This window comes from Scyliorhinus torazame, chromosome 16 (assembly GCF_047496885.1).
Source record: "Scyliorhinus torazame isolate Kashiwa2021f chromosome 16, sScyTor2.1, whole genome shotgun sequence".
In the NCBI taxonomy this organism is placed as follows: domain Eukaryota; kingdom Metazoa; phylum Chordata; class Chondrichthyes; order Carcharhiniformes; family Scyliorhinidae; genus Scyliorhinus; species Scyliorhinus torazame.
This window is the reverse complement of record NC_092722.1, coordinates 157,263,728-157,285,741: the sequence shown is the minus strand read 5'-3', so window position 1 is coordinate 157,285,741 and position 22,014 is coordinate 157,263,728.

The following is a 22,014-nucleotide window of genomic DNA, read 5'->3' as shown; positions in this document are numbered from 1 at the left end:
CACCTGTGACAGTGATAAACATGCTGTACTTTAGGAGGGTTTATGTGGTTAGTACATAAAGTAAATACAAATGAAAAAGATGATTCCAGGCATACAAGAGATGAGGAATAGGTGTCCACTTGATCATCGGCATGTTTTGCAGTCTACACATTTAGTTTGTTAGGGTGTTGACAAAATTAAAGTATGCATTGATACTGGAACAAAAAACAGCCAGATCTTAGAGGCTAGATAGCTGGCATTTACTGGATAATATACTATATCATAGTTCTAGGTCTATAAAACATATTAACTACGGGTACTTTGATATGTTTATAGTGTTATTAGTGTGTTACATAAAGAATATACAAATTAGGTAGGTAATTACCATTTATTTTCTTTGGCACATCGCTGTTGAAATTTGAATTTTCTAAAGTAGTGCTAATATGTTAAGCACCATTCACATTACAATCATTTTACTACAGTGTAATATCAGGAGAATGGACATCAGTAAAAACCTAGTACTTTTGGCTGCCATTGAAGCATTTATAGTGACAAATTCTGGCAAGCGGTAAAATCGTTGACGCTTGACTAACATCCATTTTCTGAAATCTCACTGCGGTACAATTATTGTAGCACAAGATAAACTTGCCTTTCCCCTCATATTTTGAATTAACGTAACAATTTTATAAAACTAAAACTTATTAAGAGCATCAGTCTTTACAAGATTTTCTCCTGATCTCCTTAGGTGAAGCCCTATTAACATTGGAAATTACTTTTTTGATGCCCTGGGGTCAAAGTATTTGACCCTAGACTTCAGTAAAATGAATGTAATATGAAAAGGCTTGCTCTCTGCTGGGCATTGTTCAACACAACTGCGAAATAAGGCAGATAAAGTTCACCTGAAGTAAATGTGTGCAGTTAAGTTTTCGCAGTAGGAAAAACATTCGACAATTTTAATGTTCCTTTGTAATCAGCTCTCTTTTTCTTTACCTCTTTTTTCAAGAGCTTTCTCCAATTATAGACTTCCATGCCCCCGTGTCATATAACCAGATCCGACTGAGTGAAAAGGATTGACAACAACCTGCTTCCAGGTCCGTATCTGAACAATGGAATGGTTGTCTGCTTTTAAAAATGGTTGGGCAAACTTTAACTTCTACCAATTTGTCAAAATGAAACATCTATGGTTCGAGATTTAACTCCGTGAGTAGTATATAGTGGGGTTTGTAAGAGTGGGAAACGTGGTGGGTAGGGGGATTTAATTCAGCCGAGGGGCTGAAATCTCACTTTCCCAAAGTCAGGCTGAGTTTGAGAGATCAAACGCACTGCCCGGTGGTAGGAACTTATTTACCATAAATATTCATGAATTGGAAAATGCATCAAATTAAATCCTACTTTCAAGATTAAGCCAGTGGTTCATGGGAAACCCATGCCTCCTGTTTCCCGATAACCTGCACCAGGAGAGGTTCAATCTTTGGATCGGAGTTGAGGATTTGCATTTGTCTAACTCTGGCACAGGAGATGGGACCAGGGGGAGATGGATAATCCAGTAGCAGGAAAGATGGAAGGGTAAAAAAAAAATTGTGGTGCCTGGGTCCTCAAATGGCCTAGTGGTTGGGCTGGTGTTTAGGTCCTCAAGCTGCAGGACAGCTTGGCAAGCATGGCATGCCAGCTGGCAGGGGATATAGTGAGGGGAGTGGTGAAAGGTATCTGAAAGGAGCTAGGCTCCAGTCCATAATGGGGTGATCTGTCCTTGCAATGGCCTCATCCTGTAGATCCAAGGGAGGCAGTTGCACCACATATGGCAAGTCAACAGTCAAGGAAAGGAACTTGAATTTGAAAATGGTCCAACTGGTGGCGGCGCAGGTCAATGGCTTCTGAGGGCGGGTCAAGGGAAAGTGTCGGAGATGATGGGAGTCTTCAGAATGAGAGCAAAAAGGTTGTGGTTGAAGGTGGGAGAGTCGAGGGTTAATGGCTCTGGGACAAGAGTAATGAATCATAGAATACAATGCAGAAGGTGGTCATTTGGCCCATCGGGTCTGCACCAACCCTCTGAAAAAGCACCCTACCCAGGCCCACCCTGCCCTAGTGTAAGCCTGTAACCTAACCCTAGCCACCTAACCTAATCCCTAACCTAACCCCTAGACACTAAATCGCAAGTTAACATTGCCAATCCATCTAACTTGTATACCTTTGGACTGTGGGAGGAAATCGGAGCATCCGGGAGGAAACCCATGCAGACATGGCGAGAACATGGAAACTCCACAAGGCCAGAATCAAACCGGGGTCCCTGACGCTTTGAGGCAGCAGTGCTAATGGTTGATACTCCAGGATGATTGGGGGAAGGAGCTAGAGGGTAACAGAGGGATAATGGAGGTGGATGGGCTCCAGCCTCATGATCAGAGTGTTAGTGGCTTTGCACTGACTCGCAAGTCAATGAAGTTATTATGAGCCATCTCTCTGTTCCATGCCTACATTGTCAAGGCCATGATTGCATAAGCAGCACATCAATTCTCCCACTCACCTTAGCCAATTGCTGAGCAAATTACTTATGGGAAAACGAGCATGGTTAAGCCATGTCGCATTGCCTTGGGAATACAAATCACACTTCACATATTACCTAGCCCCCTAACACACTCCAATTGTAGCCGACATGTGATGTGTCTTTTGGTCCCCTTCATTCAGCATGATGGCTAATCATGAAGCATGACAATACAATATACTCTACGAAGTAGGGTGTCTCAACAAATGCACATAATGTACACAATAGACAAGGGGACAAAGTGATATCTATGCATACATGTGCATTCATAACAGTGTCTCAGCAGTTGTGCTACCATTGTGCCCTCAATACTTCATTTTTTCTTTTACGACCACACTGTCTTGCTGCAACCATGACATCAACATCTGAGGTTCAATTAGACTGCTCAATATGGTGCCCCATTGTCTTGGATGACCATGGCAGGTGGCCCATGGAGGCCTGGGGCCCTGTGGGCTCCAGCTGGTGCACGGCATCCCACTTGGCCTCACCTGCTCAGGTAATGGAGTCATTGTTGGTGAAGATGAGGGTACAACGCTCATCTGGCAGTGCCCCAAGAGGAAGGTTTTGGGGGCTGTCTCCTTCTCCATCTGGAGGTAAAGAGGAGGGAGCTATAGGTGCCTCGTCCCCTCTCGCCTAGCCACTGTTGAACTGTACCCATGAATACAGCAATGGAATGCAAGACGAGGTGCATATGCGCGAATGCTCGGCCTGACTCTCCCCGGCAATTGCTATGCTGTCCATGGAGAAAGCTATGCTGGGATATGCAAGAATACATGGCTTGTATGGAGTCTTCCATCACCCACACACGCATGATTTCAGGCATCTCCAACATATTTTCCTCTAACCATTGCATTTCCACCAGGCTTATTGTGGCCATGACCAGAGGCCAGTCAGCAGCGTGGGATTAACCAGGAGCCTGGTACACCACGATGCTCAGCGTCAGAGGTCCCAGCTTTCCGTCTCCTTCAGCTGCTGGGGTGTGTCTATGGTGTGCTTAACAGATTGTTACCCCAATTTTACTCATGACCCCTCCCCCAACCGTGTGGGTGTAACTATACTAGAGGAGGTTACTAATGATGATGCATCCTCTGGGGATTTAATCTCATCGTCCCCCGAGGTGGACTCTTCTGGCGCCTGGCTTGGTTGCAACCTGGTCCTGGGATAGTGATGACCGGTACAGAACCAGATTTAACAACATCAAGAGTAAGTGTGTTCCATTCTGTCATTGTGCCCCATACCACCACTTGGGTGGTTACCTCATCATCCTTACACTTGGCTGTTCCAGCCTTGCCATCTGCAATGGGGCCCTCCTCTCTTGCAAAGCTGGAGTGAGTATCTTTATGTTTGACATTTCACCCTGTCTTGGCTCACTCCTAGACATTATGGGCAGAATGTTTCAGGTCTCGTTCGCCCTGGCACCTCTGCCAGCGAGAACAGAGCATTTGGCACTCAGCCAAAGCCCCATTCAATGCAGCAGGACTGGAGAATCCCAACTACAGGCGAGGTCGGAAAATCCCAGCCTGTGTGTCTGTTTGTCCTGCATGACACCCAAGAGCTTTGTCTGCATGAATCCACATCACAAATAATGGCTCATCAGTCACATACTGCATCCAAGTGCACAAAAAAGCCCAAAGGCTGATCACACATTCACCCGCCCTGCATAGATGCCCATTCACAGATATAAATTATTGCTGACCCCACGAGAGGCCGTTTGTTAAGATGTGACTCTAGCATTTACCAAAGTTCTGGTATGGAGTTGCTCACCCCCTTTATCCATTCCACTTTGGTCACGCAGGAAGGGATTCTGATTCCATCTGGAGAAGAGAGCCTTTCCCAAATGGCCTGGAGGAAAACCGTAGAATACATTGCTGAACTGTGGAGCTGCCCTCCATGTAGATTCAGACACCTATTTCACAGTATAGTTGCAGAGGCTTGGACATGAATGAGGAGGCCCCAGCAGAAGACAAAATAGTAAGGGGGTGGAGTGGGAAGAGGGGGGTCAGAGAATGAGGGTTTGCATCAAAAATGGAACAATGTACTGATAGAAAGGAAGTCAACAGGAAAGTTTTGGCCTTGAAGCAGAATCTCCCTCTTTGTGTAGGAAGTTCTGTTACAGCCCACCTATACTTGCTGCTTTGCTGGCTTATGGCAGGTTTCACCAATAAAAAGCTTTCCCGCTGCTGGATCGCATAGGTCTCCCATGCCCACTACTGGCAGTTTAAATTTAAAATTGTAATCATGTGGGAACCGGCGAAAAGGAAGGGAACGGAAGTGGTGTCTCATCAAGCAGCAGTGATTATACTGATATTTGTCTCTCTGCCATCCATCTTCAGTGCGTTAAAATTGCAACATTTGAATTATTGCACAAACAAATTTTCTTTTGAGTTTAAAAGGGTGGCACTTGCAGATGATTAGGTGTTTAAAAATTTTAATTATACAAAGTCAGATCAAGAATAAACAGGATAATGAAATTGTAAACATAGGTGGAATACAAGTTTAAAATTGATGCAGTCCAAATCACAGAGATGTTGAACATTACCATTCAATTAAAGGTTCTCTGGCTCTCACATTTGAGAAAGTGAGACTGATTGAAATGCTGTCAAAATATATGAAGCAGAATTTAATTTTTAGAATAAGGTTGCTTTCATTTTGGTACAACTCAAACTAAACATTCAATCTAAATTTAAATTCAAGTGTTGTTTGTTCTGTAAAGTAGACCAGACCTGTTTTGATATTTGCTTTTGCTACCATTCCCGTGCAAGAAATTTAATGCAATGGCAGAAGGAAAACATGAGCTCTGGAAATGCACTTTCTGAATTTAATGTGACAGCTGCCTCAATGTTCTTGAGGTATGTGTGGACTCGAAGTGCACTAATGGTCTTCACTGCTTTATGGCACAATTTACAAAGTTCCACACTTCTTGATATGGGCTTATGACCAATATCAAAAACTGCCTCTCATACATTGAACCCCAACTTGACACAATGTGTGACATGCTCCTTATGCCTGTTGAGCTTTTTGTTCAAGGCCCTGCTTTACTCAGTTTTTTTTCAAAACTTGACAAATGCTTATGGACATTTTTGTCAGGAACTACGAGGTAGCATACTTTGGGTTATTGAAGTCTCATGGACTTATTCCCCCACTACTCCTCCCCTATCCTTCCCACCTTCTGGCCCTCTAACTTTTGATCACCTTTATTTCCTTGTTCCCTCTCTCCTTGCTGACCTGCATATCTCAAGATCATGTAATACATTTATCCACATCAATTGTGGAACATTAAATGTACATAACACACTTGTATTTCCGGCTGTTCATATAAGACCATAAGACCCGGGTCGTCGGCACCATGAGTCAGCAGTGCTAAACACTGCACCACCGTGCCACCCCTTCCTCTCATTCTTCTAAACTCCAATGAATAGAGGCCCAACCTACTTAAGCTCTCCTCACAAGAAAATCCCTCCATACCCGGGATCAATCCAGTGAACCTTCTCTGGACTACCTCCAATGTCAGTATATTTTTCCTTAGATAAGGGGACCAAAATTGTTCACAGTATTCCATGTGTGGTCTAACTAGAGCCTTGTGTTGTTTTTGAAATAAAGACCAACATTTCATTTGCCTTCCCTATTACCTGCTGAACTTCCGTCCTTGCTTTTTGTGATTTATGCACAAGGAACACAAAATCCCACCGTCCTGCAGTTTTCTGCAGACTTTCCTTATTTAAATAATATTCAGCTCCTTTATTCGTCCTATCATAGAATCCCTTCAGTGCAGAAGAAGGCCATTCGGTCAATCGAGTCTGCACTGACCCTTGGAAAGAGCAACGTACCTGGGCCCAGGCCGCCACCCTATCCCCTAGCGAGTAACCACACCGAACCCTTTGGGCACTAAGGAACAATTTTAGCATGGCCAATTCACCTAATTTGCACATCTTTGGACTTTGGGAGGAAACCGGAGCACCCGGAGGAAACCCATGCAGACACGGGGAGAAAGTGCAAACTCCACACAGACAGTCATCTGAGGGTGGAATTGAACCCGGTCTCTGCCGCTAGGAGGCAGCAGTGTTAACCACTGTGCCACCGTGCCACCCATGATTCTAAGATTCTATCAAAGTGCATAACGTTCACATTTTCCTACATTATTTTCCATCCGCCAAGTTTTGTCGACTCACTTAACATGACTATATTCCTTTGTAGTGTTGACTCTTTGTGTTATCCTCACCATTTGCCTTCCCACTTATTGTTGTGTCATCCATAAACTTGGCAATAATGCATTCACTTCCTTTGTCCAAGTCATAAATATATAATGTAAACAATTGTGACCCCAACCCACTGAGGCACTCCACTAGTTACAGGTTGCCATCCTGAAAATGCCCCTCTTATCCCAACTCTCTGTCTTCTATCAGTTAGCCAATCCCCTACCCATGCTAATATACTACCCCCCAAACCATGGGCTCTTAATAAGCAACCTTTTGTGTGGTACCTGAGCGAATGCTTTTTGGTTATTTCAAATATATTACATTTACTGGTTCCCCTTTGTCTATCCTGCTCGTAACCACCTCAAAGAATTCATCAGGCATGATTTCCCTTTCATGAAGCCATACTGACATTGCTTGATTATGCATTTCTAAATGCTCGGCTATTACAATAATGTAATGAACTCTAATGTTTTCCCAATGACAGAAGTTAAGCTAATTGGCTTATAGTTACTTGTTTTTTCTTTTCCACCTTTTGTGAATAAAGGTGTTACATTGACAGTTTTCCAATCCTCTGGGACTTTTGCAGAATTTAAGGATTCTTCGAGGATCCACTATCTATGTAGCTACTTCCTTTAATATCCTGGGATGCAACACATCATGTCCAGGGACTTATGGCCTTTAGTCCCATTAGTTTCACTCGCATTTTTCTGTAGTGATTGTTATTGTATTTATTTCCCCTCCCTTTGTCCCTTGATTATTTAGTATTTTTGGCATGCTATTAGTGTCTTCCACCATGAAGACTGACACAAAGGTGCTCGATTTATCTGAATGGAAACAGATCCATAGCGAGCGCGTTTAGCTGCGTGTTTCCCGGGGCTCGCATCGCCGAGAAACACAATGCTATTAAATGTCAATTGGATTAGATAGGAGACCTCAGTGGGGACACCCCGAACACCCATTCAGGGTACCCCTGGCCCGATAGCCGCCGTGCAGAAAAAGCCAGCTTGGCACTTTTAATGCCAACCTGGTACCCTGGCAGTGTCCCTGGCAGCTGGCAATGCTACATGGGCAGATTGGCAGTGCCAGGCTGGCACCAATAGTTCTAGGGTACCACCTTGCCCAAAGTGCATGCACCTGGGGGCCTCCGATCCCCTGGGCGACACCACGAGTGCCGTTACATCTGGTCCCATTTGTGGCGACCAGTACTGAATGTTGCTCGCCCGAGAGCTCCGAGGTGAAGGGGATGGATCCCAATGCCTCCGGAAACTGTATTTTACAATGAGACTAGCTGTCTCACTCTAATATGCATGTTTGCCAAAACGTGATCCCGCCCACAGTGGGTGGGATTTACATCGCAACAGTCTCACGAGGTTGTGTTAGATCCCGCGCAGCGTTGCGAGCCAGGTAGATCCCGGGACCAGGAACTCTGCCATTTCCTGGTTCCCCATTATTATTTCCCTAGTCTAATTCTTTAAGGGACTTATGTTCACCTTGGTCTCTCTCTTCCTTTTCATATATTTAAAGAAGCTCTTGCTGTCCATTTTTATATTACTTGCTTAGTTTACCTTCTTCCTCATTTTTTGGTTATCTTTTGTTGGTTTTTAAAACTTTACCAATCCTCTGGCTTACCACTAATGTTTGCCACATTTCAGTCTTTTATTTCCATTTAATACTATCCTTCATTCCTTGGCTAACCATGGTTGATTTATTCCCTTCCTAGAATCCTTCCTCCTCACTGGGATATATCTTTGTTATAAGTCATTAACTATTCCAGAAATGGCCAATCAACCATTTATCCTGCTAAACTACTTTCCCAGTCCACTCTAGCCAGCTCTGGCTTCATTCTTTTCTAATTACCTTTATTTAAGTGTAGCACAGTTGTTTCTGACACAAGTTTCTCACTCTAAAACTGAATGCTAAATTCTACCACGTTATGGTAACTGCTTCCTAGAGGATCTTTTACTCAGAGATTGTTTATTAAGCCTGCATCATTACACATTACCAAATCCAAAATAGCCTGATCTATCAATCACCTACCTTTCCTATTCTTCTTAAAGCAAAGATAAGGCCAAATTGTTTTGACTGCATGGGTAAAACAGATGACTTCAAATAAAGGGTAAAACAGTCTGCACTTCACCCCGTAACCACTATCACTGTTCGTCTGTCGTTGACAACAGGATGTACCCATGACAGACTGTGTCACAAATGGAATACATTGCCACGAGTACTTGTTAATGCTAAACCAATTGGCATTACAAAAGGGACTGTTTAGCACAGGGCTAAATCGCTGGCTTTGAAAGCAGACTAAGGCAGGCCAGCAGCACGGTTCGATTCCCGTAACAGCCTCCACGAACAGGTGCTGGAATGTGGCGACTAGGGGCTTTTCACAGTAACTTCATTTGAAGCCTACTTGTGACAATAAGCCATTTTCATTTCATTTCAAAGGCACTAGATAATTACTTAAAGAATATTGAAGGTTCTGGAGGGAAAGGAAACAAATTGGGACAATGCAAAATAAGTTTCTGAGGGGGGTGTAAATTCAGTACAGGCAGAAAAGCCGAACTTTCCACCTGTGCTAAATTTCTGATTTCAGGTTCCATTATAGTACAAATTCATAGTGTAGCTGAGAGCAGACAAATCTCAGCTTTACCAGCAACTGCAGACAAATTTGGGCGGCGGCAGGCCTGAATTCATGCCCGTACTCATCTGATGGGAAGCCAGCGGTCCATTGCTGTGTGTTCCTGGGTTGTTTGACTCCGATCTATAATTGTTCATTGTTTTGTAATAAATAAATGATTAAACAAAAATGGAACTAAATGGGAAAAAAATGGCAGCAAAGATCAATAACAGTGAATACTTGAGGGGAAAATAAAATGCTGCCACAAATGCATTATTTCTCTTTAAGGAAATAAATGCACATAATAAATATGTTAAAACAATTACTTGGCTTCCTTTTCCCTTTCAGCTTTGTGCAATAGAAATTCTCCTTCAGTCCATAAGCATTAATACAATGGATCAAAATAAAGCAACTGACCATTTGTTCTCTTTGCATTACTGTTCATTAAATGGTTAAAGTGAGAAATAATACTTGCCTGGGAGTTTGTTATGGGGCTGTAACACATTTTGGAAGTTAGACTAACATGAAAACACACACCAGTGAATGAATTCACAGTAATTTTTGAATTCAATACAAACCTGGAGTACATTCCTAGATATTCAATAATCTTTAAAATAACTAGATCTCTCCTTTCATCTTAGTGAAAATTATTGTTTTCTTGTATCACTTTGATTTGCACTACATTGCATTGCAATTCCACAGGGGTTCGACTGGTGTCACAGAGTAATTCCAGTGGGAGACTCGTGGAAACTCCAGAGAACTGTAAACCGCTATTTACACCATTTCCTTGGGAGATCCACCAGTCTTTTACTAGCAGGAGCCCATATATGTAAAATATTCTTTACCAAGTACAAAGCATGATGATTAATACGTTTTGCCACTGTGAATCGAAGAAGGAATTTGATGATGCAAGACCTGAATTTCATTGAAAAATAACAATAAATTTAAATTTTATGTCTCTTGTTTTGAGGCAAGGATAGAACTTACAATTTGAAATTTTGCACATGCACCAATAATCCACTCTTTTCTCTTTACCTATTCTCACCGAGCATATCTTGGATCAAGAATAGATACTAAACTTACAGGAACCCGGGGCGGGATTCTCTGACCCCGGGGCTGGGTCGGAGAATCGCCGGGTCGGGCGTGATTCACGCGACAATGCCCCGACGTCGGTCCGCCGATTCTCCGGCCACCAGAGAATCGCCGCCATTGGCGCCGCCGCGGTCGGTGCAGCCCCGCGCCCCCCCCCCCCCCCGGCGATTCTCCACGCGGGGTGGGCTGAGTGGCCGCCGAGATAGCCCGCGTCCCGCCGGCACCATTCACATGTGGTCTTACCCGACGTGACCTTAGCGTCCATCCTGCGGGGGGGGGGGCAGCCTGGTGGGGGGAAGAGGGGATTCGAACTCGGTGGGGGGGGGCTCCACCACGGCATGGCCCGTGATCGGGGCCTACCGATCGGCGGGCCAACTTCTCCTGGTGGGGGCCTCTTTTTACTCCTCACTGGCCCCTGTAGCTCTCCGCCATGTTGCGTCGGGGCTGGCACGGCGAGTTCGCACCGGCCGCAGCACACATGCGCAGACCCGAGGCGCCCGTTTGATGCCGGTATCGGCAACTGGAGCTGCGTGAGTCGCTACAGTGCCATGCTGGCCCCCTGTAGGGCTCAGGATCGCTGCTCCTGGTGGCCTGTTGATGCCGTTGTAAAACGCAATGGCATTTACGACGGTGTCAACACTTAGCCTCAGGATCAGAGAATCCTGCCCCATAAAGGTCACTTCCCAGGCGAAATTTTCCAATAATGGGGCTATGTCCCAACACCAGTGAAAAAACATGGGAGAATCACTCCAAACTTTCCTGAAGAAAGTCCAGAGCGATTCACTTACCTGCAGGGGGCTAGCAGGGCCCCGGAGTGCTTCTCGGAGCTCCAGCTGCTGATACGGGGCGCTGCACCTCCGGTCAGGGATCCGCACATGCGCACGGCGGAGTCCTGCATCGGCCACCCTTCGCGACATGGCGGACCCACACCACGGACCGGCACCGAAAACATAGGTCTCCCCCCCAGAACGCGCGAGCCCGTGGTTCGGTGGCCCCTGATCGGTAGCCTGGCCATCCTAGAGGCTCCCCCCCCACCGGTGAATGCTCCCCCCGCCTCCTCCCCCCACCAGGGCGGCCGCAGACTGAGTCCGCAGCCGCCACACAGAGTTCCCAAAAAGTGGAACCATGAGAGAACCACGTCGTCGGGAACTCGGCCAGCAACACTCGGTGAATCGCCACGGGGGCCTCTTTCAATGGCCCCCGACCAGCACCGCGTCAGACCCGATCTCAGGCTTGACGCACATTCTCTGCCCCCGCGCCGATCGCCATTTCGGCGCGGGGGCTTGGAGAATCCCGCCCCCGATATTTTGGATTAACATAAAAGAACAAAAAGGAATCACCAGCATGAAGGTGAATGGGGTTCAGAGTTACTCACCAGCTGCATAGAAAGCATTGAACAAATTTGCACCTCATGGTGTCTAGTGTGCATATTTTTTATGGCCTTGTTTGCATTTAGTTTCTTCACTTTTATTTATTTTTAATGAATGTAATATGTCTTCATTGTGTTTCAGCATCTGTGCATTTATTATTAGTTTTTGATCATTTGGCATTTGGATTGTTGAAACCAGTTGAACTGCCATTCCTCTTGATGAGGACAAGTTCTTTTCTATGGGAGTAGATTATTTAGTTAGATTATACCTGCATTCTCAACTGCTACGGCCTGGAGATCTTGGATGGTTCCAAGATCCTGGATGGTGCCATTCCTCATTGCTTCCATGGGTTTGGGCATTTGTCCAGTGCTGCTAATATTTAGTTCATAGTTCATGTTAATATTTTAGAGGCAACATTTAGTTCTGGGAAGATGATCGTTGTAAAGGCAAGGTCATTAAAATGCTGGGCTTTTGTGATTTCCAGACACCTAAAGAAACGGCTCTTTAGAAGGTTACTGTTTCTTTAATAGAGTCGGAACGAGATAGTGCCATAAAACAGAAGCTGGGCTTACTTTGTTGAAGAAATAGTAAATGAGGACAGAAAATGCTGGGTAAACTCAGCAGGTCAGGCAGCAACTGTGGGGAGTGAAATGGAGTTAATGTTTTGAGTCCATTGGTTCTTCTGCAGCATCCACAGTATTGTGGTTTTAATTGTAAAATGAGGTGTGATTGGCTTAAAGGTCGGCTTGAGGATAGCCCAAAATAGACTAGGTCGCTGTGGAGATAAGTGGAGTTTAGGAAGCCTTTCTGGTTTCCATTCATCTGGCTGTTTTCTGGGACAGGGCTTTAGTTGCAGTTTGCAGCATAGAGAATTAGCCACAGTAAATGTAAGTTAGGAAGACCTGCACCAGGAGCAGAGTAAAGCTCTACTTTCATCATTGATGATGTGGAGATGCCGGCGTTGGACTGGGGTGAGCACAGTAAGAAGTCTTACAACACCAGGTTAAAGTCCAACAGGTTTGTTTCGATGTCACTAGCTTTCGGAGCACTGCTCCTTCCTCAGGTGAAGGAACCTGAGGAAGGAGCAGCGCTCCGAAAGCTAGTGACATCAAAACAAACCTGTTGGACTTTAACCTGGTGTTGTAAGACTTCTTACTGTTCATCATTGATCACATGGAAGGTGGGTGAGGCTTAATCTCAGTTTCAATCTTGTGAGGATAGGAGCTGGAAGATTACCAAATTTGAAGCTAGTGGGAGATCCACAGTAGGCCTGTGCAACCAGAACAAGGGACTGAGGCCTACACAGTCAAGAGATGGAAAATCAAAGTTTTACCTCTGAGAATAGCTGGAGCCAAGGAAAATTCTCCAGAGGAATGTGCATACTTATGGGTGCTCCCTACATAAGTACATAACTTTAAGATTGATATGTCTTATAAAAAAATTCTTGGGTAAATAGGAAGTAAATCTAAGTACACATATATCGTTATAAAGCATATTGTTAATTTAATAATGTTTGTTCTATTTAAGTCTGTTATACACAATAAAGTGTGGTTTGTCTAAAATAGTGAAATCATGTGATCGTTCTATTGGTTACAACAAGCCTCCTGGCAGTAACCACATGTTGGATGGGCTACAATGGAAGAAATAATGACAGCTTGTCAGAAAGGTACAGCCATAACCTTGGGAAATTTTAATCTACATATAGACTGGAAAAATCAAATGAACAAAAACGTAGCCTGGATGAGGAATTCATGGAATGTTTTTGGAACAGTTTCTAAGAATAGCAGATTCAGACGCCAACCAGAGAGGAGGCTATACTAGACCTGGTATTGTTCAATGAGATAGGATTAATTGATAACCTCAGAGTCGAGGCTCCCCGAGGTAGCTGCAATCATAAGAATAATTTAACATTCAATTTCAGGCAGAGAAGTGGGTCTAAGATTAATATTTTAAACTTGAGTAAGGGCAATTATGAGAGAATGAAAGCAGAGCTAGCTCAAGTGAACTGGTAAAGTAGGTTAAGGGATATGTCGATAGAGATGCAGTGAAGGACATTTAAGGAGATATTTCAGAACTGAGAATAATTGCAAAAGGGGGGAGCCCACCATCTCTTGCCAACTAAAGTTAACGATAGCAACAATCTTAAAGAAAAGGCTTATATTTGAACATGGAGGGGTGGCAGGTGGACAGAATATAAAAAACAAAGATTAATAAGGAGGGGAAAATTAGAATATGGGAGAAAGCTAGCTAAGAATATAAAGACAGATAGTACGAGTTTCTATAGATAATTTAAAATGGAGTTAACAAAGTGAGCTTTGGTGCGATAGAAAGTGAGGCTGGGGAATTAATAATGGAAAAGAAGATGGCAGATGAATTGAACAGGTTTTGTGCATCAGTCTTCACTATAGAGGATACAAGTATCATCCCAGAAATAGCTCTACATCAGGAAATGGAAGGGAGGGAGGAACAGGGGAAAATTACAATCACAAGGGAAGAGGTACTGAGCAAATTGTTGGGAGTAGCAGGGCTGACAAGTCCCTGGGTCTTGATGGACTTTATTCTAGGGTCTTAAAAGAAGTGGCGAGTGAGATAATTGATGCTTTAGTTTTAACTCTTTTATTCAACAAGGGTTGGAGGCAGAAAGTAGGAAGCGACAGGGCAGTTAGCTTAACATCTGTCATAGGGGAAATGTATTATTAAAGACATTATAGCAGGGCATTTAGATACCTTCAAGGTAATCAGGCAGAGTAGATTCAACAAGATTTTGTGAAAGAGAAATCATGTTTGATCAATTTATTGGAGTTTTTTTGAAGAAGTAACATGTGCTGTGGGTAAAAGTGGATGTACTCTCATACTTAGACTTTCCAGCAAGCATTTGATAAGGTGCCTCATCAAAAGGTTATTGGGGAAAATAAAAGCTCATAGTATAATGGGTAACATATTGGCATGGATAACACATTGGCAAGCTAACAGGAAATAAAGAGAAGGCATAAATGGGTCTTTTTCTGGTTGGCAAGATACGACGAGTGGTGTGCCACAGGGATCAGTGCTGAGGCCTCAATTGTTTATAACATTTATACAAATGGTTTGGATGCAGGGGCCAAAAGGTGTGGTTGCTAAGTTGTGAAGAGGACATAAGAGGCTGCAAAGATTGTGGACAAAGATCTGGCAAATGGAGTATAATGTGGGAAAATGTGAAATTGTTCCTTTTGGCAGGAAGAATGAAAAAGAAGCTTATTATTTAAATGGTGAGAGATTGCAGAGCTCTGAGGTGCAGAGGGATCTGGATGTCATAGTGCATGAATCACATAAGGTTAGTATACGGGTACAGCAGGTAATTAGGAAAGTTAATAGTATCTTATTGTTTATTGCGAGGGGAATCAAATACAAAAGTTGGGCGATTATGCTTCACTTATGCAGGGAATTGGTGAGATCACATCCGGAGTACTGTGTGCATATTGGCCTCCTTACTTAAGGATGGATATAAATATGTTGAAAGCAGTTCAGAGACGGTTTACTAGACTAAAACCAGAAATGATGGGTTGTCTTATGAGGAACGGTTGGACAGAATAGGTGGGCATCCACTGGAGTTTAGAAGAGCAAGAGGCAACTTGATTGAAACATAAAATCCTGAGGGCTTTTGACAGGGTGGATGAAGAAATGATGGGTGAGATTCAACCAACAGATTTCTCAGGGCACGATTCTCCGGAAAACTTTCTGAGTGTAGTAGCGAGCCGGAACTGCAACGAGCTTCCCTGGGCTCAGCCTGGCGAGGTCGGCAATGCTATTCAACATTAACTGGTCCACTTAATGAGGCCCCACGGGCTTCTTGCCGCAAATGAAGGCTCACCAGCCATTTTGCTGGCACGGCGCTCGCCCGCCCCTGCTAACAAGGTCAAGTAGCAGTAGCACTTGCTTAGCCAACCCCAGCATGCTCGCAACTATGGCGTCCAGGAGACCGGCCCTAAGATTCAGGATGCAGATCTGGTGAGGCTCCTAGACACAGTGGAGGTCAGGAAAGATATCCTGTTCGAGGGTCCAGAGGGTCAGCCATAGGGCAGCTAGTGCTGCCTGTGACGAAGTGGCGGCGGCTGTGAGCGGCGGGAGTGTGACCAGGAGGACTGGCCTCCAACGCAGGAAGAAGGTCAATGACCTACACCGGACATCATGAGTGAGTAGACACCAATGCCCCACCACTCCCCCCAGATATTTCCGCCCCCAGCGTGCATCCAACCCCAACTGTCCATGCCACCCCACTCCTAGTCCTCTCTCCACACCTCTCCCCCTTCAACCCCACAACCCTTCCTCCAGCCCCCCCACCCACCCCCGCCATTGTGAAGCACACGTGTGGCTAATGATGCCCTCTCTGTCTCTCAGGAAAAGCTCTCTCACAATGGCCGGGAGAGGGGTCAGACTGGCGAAGGCGTACCGGACATAAGAGTTGTCACCTCCTTCTAGGAGCGTGCCCTGGAGGTGACTGGGGTGGCCAAGGACAGAGCGGTCACCAACACGGAGGCTGGCGGACGCCGCAGAGATGAGGAACCACCGGGCACCACTTGGAGACCCTGTCAAACGAGAGTTGTTATTGCCTTACTGACTGACCTATTCCTCCCACTGACTTCATGTCCAATCTCTCGCAGGACCTCCAGCCGACAGCGCCGGCAACTTTCTCAAAGTTGTTGATGCACATCAGGTGGAGGCAGGAACCCCCAGGCCAGACAGCATTCAGAGGACTGCTAGATACCAGGACCCAGCTGGGTCCCAGCCGGATGCTGAGCCTGTGGAAGAGGTCATCCTGGAGCTGATGGAGACATTAGGGTGCGGCCATGACATTCAGAGGGAGATGTCAGCAACACTCCAGCAGGCCCAGAGGCACCGGGCGCAGGTGTCACCGGCAATGCGTGGCACCGAGGCCAACACTGCTAGGGTGGCGACGGCAATGGAGAGCCTGTGCATGACATCGGCAGCATTAGTGAATGTATTTAAAGCATTGTGCTTTGGTAAAAGCAATGGCTGAGGGTCTCGGCAAAATGTCCGACTTACTGGGGGATGTCACCCAGTACCAGGCTGACCTTGATGAGATTCAGTGGAACATGTCCCGCTCTCAGATGGGAATCAGAGGCACTGCTGAGCTTGTCCCAGACACAGGAAGGACATGCAGAGCATGGCACAGTCACTGAGGAGCATCTCCGAAGGTGTTGACACCATGGTGCAGAGAATGGGGAGCTGCCAGGCTGGCAGAGCCAGATGATGCAGGACCTGAACCAGCTGCCCCTCCATCCCAAGGTGAACGCCAAGGCCTACATGAGCCCCGAGCAGGAGGAAGGGGCAGCGGCTGCCAACCCAGATCCGTCCCATGGTGTGGGATGGTGGCCACCAGCTCCCCCGAGTTCCACCCTCTGATGAGGCCACATCTCGCAGCCAGCACACAGGCAGGGCAGCCCCCCAGAGGACGCTCACCAGGGGCATCGAAGGCCACAGGATGAGGTAAGCAACAGGCTGCCTCTACCTCTGATGTGCATCTTGGGGACACCACTAGACGTAGTGGTAGAGCTACAAAGGCAAAACACATCGAGGATCACTGAGGGCACCAGGGGAGGGGGGACGGTAGGGAGTGAGGGTCGGGGGGTGGGGGCGCACCATCGGGAGAGTGGGGAATTGTTACGCACAATAAACACCCTTGAGCACAACCAGTATGATGCGTCTGTCACTTTCTCCCGCAATGTGGGCCAACATCTGAACCCTTGGCCCATCTCTCCAGGCATCCCATCTTCACGTGGCACTCAACCACCCTCTGGCCGTGGACATGTCCCATCCCCTGGGTGTTTGGATGTTGGCTGCTCCATGTGTGGTGTTGCCTCCCGCAGTGTTCAGGCACAGTGTCCATGCATCATTGGGATGCTAGGCAATGACTCCCACATACTACATGGCCCCCCAACCCACGGGAATCCACTTGGGTTATGTGAAGTGCACACTTAACCACGATTGCCAATTCCATATTAGCAATAGCCTTCATCCGCTCGGCCAGAGGCCTCAGCCACTACTAATTGCATTAATTTCAGCCTTAATTCTGCTTACTCAGTTGCAGCTTATTTCAGCAGCCCACTGGCATTTGTTAACTCTGACTCCTCTCAAGTCATGTTCAATGCTGTTTGACAAGCTATGTCAAAAATTAACTTTGGCATTGTCAGCAACTTACTGCAAACGCATTCAATTTTTTAAACCACACACAACATGTCCTGCGCACATCCTCTTTCTTGAAATACTCCAATTACAATGATGGACAACTTTTTCAATGCCATGATAAAGTCTTCAATGTCCTCAACTGGATAACTGATTCTTTGTTCCAAGCTAATAGCTTTCAGCTATTTCCAATGGCTTTGGACTGTAGTGCTGCTCAAACTTACACAAAATGTCCAACACCAGCACGTCTTTTGACTTGTCTTGAGCAAGCAACTTTTTGAGCATTTCAAAACTTCTAGGCTTTCTTCGATCAGAATGATCACTGTTTCACTTTCCCCCACTGCCCGATTAACTGCTGGATTGTCAGGAACATTGGTGCTATTATTAGCAGTGAAATACTTCTCTAGCCCTCTACAGAAGCACTGAAAGAGGCTCAGCACTCACCCATCACCCACTAATACCAGTTGATCCAAGACTAAAACTATTCCTCAGCAAAAAAAAAAGACTCTCAGTTGATGTACTCGTTTGCTGCAAGTTTCCCCAACTCAAATCTGTTTGGCTCCAAAATCGCACCTCATTACCAGATTGTGATTTCAAGATATTAAATTGTAGTCTGTATTACTATACTGTCTCTTTTAGCTGCAGCCATCTACTAGACCTAGAAAGCAATTGGTTCAGTAAGTAATTTGAGGTCTGTAGACTTGTCTTTATTGTGCCATTACAGTTCAAATATGACTCCACTCAGAGGTAGATTGTGTTAATTGTACACTATTGGCACAGTGGTTAGCATTGCTGCCTCACAGCGCCAGGGGCTCAGGTTTGATTCCAACCTCAGGTGACTGTTTGTATAGAGTGTGCATATTCTCCCTGTGTATGCGTGGGTTTTCTCTGGGTGCTCCGGTTTCCTCACACAGTCCAAAAATATGCCGGTTAGGTGGAATGGCCATGCTAAATTGCCCCCAAGTGTCCAAAGGTTAGGTGGGGTTACGAGGATAGGGCGGGGGATTAGGTCTAAGTAGGGTGCTCTTTCTGAGGGTCAGTGTAGACTCGATAGGCCGAATGGCCTCCTTTTGCACTGTAGGGATTCTATGATTGAGTGTTTAATTGAATTCGGCGGTGGACATTAATCTGTGCTATATGTAGAGGAACGGGCTGAAACTATGGTTGTTGAGTTGGAAATGAATAAAGTGTATAAAGACATAGCTCCAAAAGGTTAATCCCACTGGCTGTCTAAATAGTAACAGTTTAGCATTTATTATGATAACAGAACCCAAAGGTTATAATGAGACAATAATCTTCAGGGCCAATTCTTGTTGCTGTAATTCACTGAAAATATAAGGAACTTAAAAATGGGCCACAAATCTAAAATTTGTAAGTGTGTCTAATTCCATTCAGAATACATCAAACTTAAAACTATGCCAGATATTAGCCTTTGTCTTGTTTTTTTGTGATTATTTGTGAGATTTTATAATGGCCTGGATCTTGGGGGTCAGTGGCGAAACAATGATGCTCCTCATCTATCTCAAAGAAAGCCTTACGGAGAGATCCCTCAATTAGACTTTAATTCTCTTGCCATGCAGTTAATTGTAGTGTTCTTTAATGTGGAATCCCAGCATGGCGCTACACTGATGTCATCAAGCTGTCCAAGCAGCCAACTCCATGAAATAATTCTCACAGACAGCTAGTCAGGAAATTGAAAAGCACTAAATTAAAATCAAAAATTTTCTTCAAACAAATTATGTACAACAAAATAAAGATTGTGATGTACATATAGGGTGGTAAAGCTAAGAGTGGAAATAAATAATTATTATTTAAAAATAACTTTTGAAAAAAAAATCTAGAAATTAATCAAAATAGAGGTATGTATTTTTTCAGAACAAGATCTGTTGTTCAGCAATAATCTTTCTTCAGGCCACTGCTAAAAACTAAATTATGCTTCATTGAAAATGTACAACTTTTATTGGGGTCTCCAATTGCAATCTGAAAGTGGAAATAAACTGATTGCTGTCTCTGGTTTGAGAGGGGGAGAGGGGTGTGGATTCCACAGTGCAGACTGTGATGAAGCAGTGAATAACTGGGGAGGTGGTGGTGTAGTGGTATTGTCACTGGACTAGAAACCAAAAACCGAGGGTAATGCTCTGGGGACCTGGGTTCGAATCCCACTGCAAATGATGAAATTTCAATTCAATAAATATCTGGAAGTAAAAGTCTAACGATGACCATGAAACCATTGTTGATTGTCATAAAACCCCATCTGGTTCACTAATATCCTTTGGGGAAGGAAATCTGCCATCCTTACCTGGTCTGGCCTCCATGTGACTCCAGATCCAGAGCAATGTGGTTGACTCTTAACTGCTCCCTCAAGGGCAATTAGGGATGAGCAATTAATGCTGGCCCAGGCAGCGATGCCCATGTCCCATGAACGAACAAAAAAAAAACCTGCAAATTTTGGATTTACATGTTAATCGTTGATTGTGCTAAATCCTGAAGGCACAGTCAAATTCAGAGGAGTAAAGACAATGGAAGTTAACAGTTTGAAAATCTGGGCGAATATTTTAGTGCATGGCTTTGGTAGCCCAGAGTAAAAATAAATGCTCCAATAAGAATATAGATGCTACAGGACAACACAATGATGGTCAATTATTACCATTGATAGGTTGTAACATCAGAGTGTAACTGAACATTACAATATTTATTTATTTCATTACATTTTAAATTTAATGAATGAAAAACTTTCATTTGTTTTAATGAATAGTGAAGAACAGCTCCCGCCTGTACTTTGTTCCGTTAGTGACTAATAGTGCTCATTCTTTTGTCCGTTGACATCAGTGACAGAAGATTATAGCCTGGTTAATGGCAATTAACAGGCATTATTGAAAAACTACTCCCTATCGTGACTCTTGGCTACAAACTAGATTTTCTTTCCTCTTTGGTTAGCCCAACACTATAATAACAAACAATAACATCATTTTTTGTAGGGCATTATGATCATTACTAACCTGAACACCTCAGGACCAGTAATGACTATAATGCTCAAACAAAATGATGTTATCACTATTATTGTCAGACAGTGTGGCCTTATTCTGACTTATTTGCTGCAGTGGCATTGTTTCTGAAGTTATAATGCAGTGACATCACTCTTTAGTGGCTGGTAGTGCTCTGCCTGTGCTATTTCTGTAGTTTTCACGCCCCCAACTCCGGTGACACTCTTGTTGAATTCTTCTTCTGATCAAGAAAAACCAGGCCATCTAGCCAATATACAGATGTCCAGTTAAATAGTAGCTTGGTTAATTGGCATCTAAAAGTTAATTATCATACAAGTAAAATCCATATGTGATAGGGATACTGATTGGCTATTTACAAAAGCCAATACGGACATAATTTGTTAAGTGTCACTGCTTTCTCTGTATTAAGAGCTACTCCTCCTGCTGTTAAATAGGTGAAAGTATAGACAAACTAACAGCAGCTCCAAAACTATTAAATAAAAAAATCAAATGGCAATAAATGAACCTAAGTACAGAATTTAAGTGTGCCAAAAATCATCTAGGATTAAGGCCAAATTGGCCCATGATAAGAAAGAAATACTTAAATTCACGTTGTACTATTGAAACATCTTCATGAACTTTGCATCATGATTGTTATGTTAGCAAATGTGAGAATCATTCTGAGCAACAAATTTTCCAAAGACAGCAATATAAATGATAACCAATTAATCTATTAGTTTTGGCGGTAATGATCGAATGAATGTGCCCAAATCAGTGGGCATTGTCATCTCCAAAATACTGCTGAGCTGTAGGCACCAATTGAGCATCGACGAGCAGCTCATGGGTTCCATTTGCAGCAACTTAGGCTAGCTAATAATAATAATCTTTATTATTATTGTCACAAGTTGGCTTATATTAACACTGCAATGAAGTTACTGCGAAAATCTCCCAGTCGCCACACAACGGCGCCTGTTTGGGTACACTGAGGAGTAATTCAGAATGTCCAATGCACTAACAGACCCTCTTTCGGGAGTTGTGGGAGGAAACTGGAGCA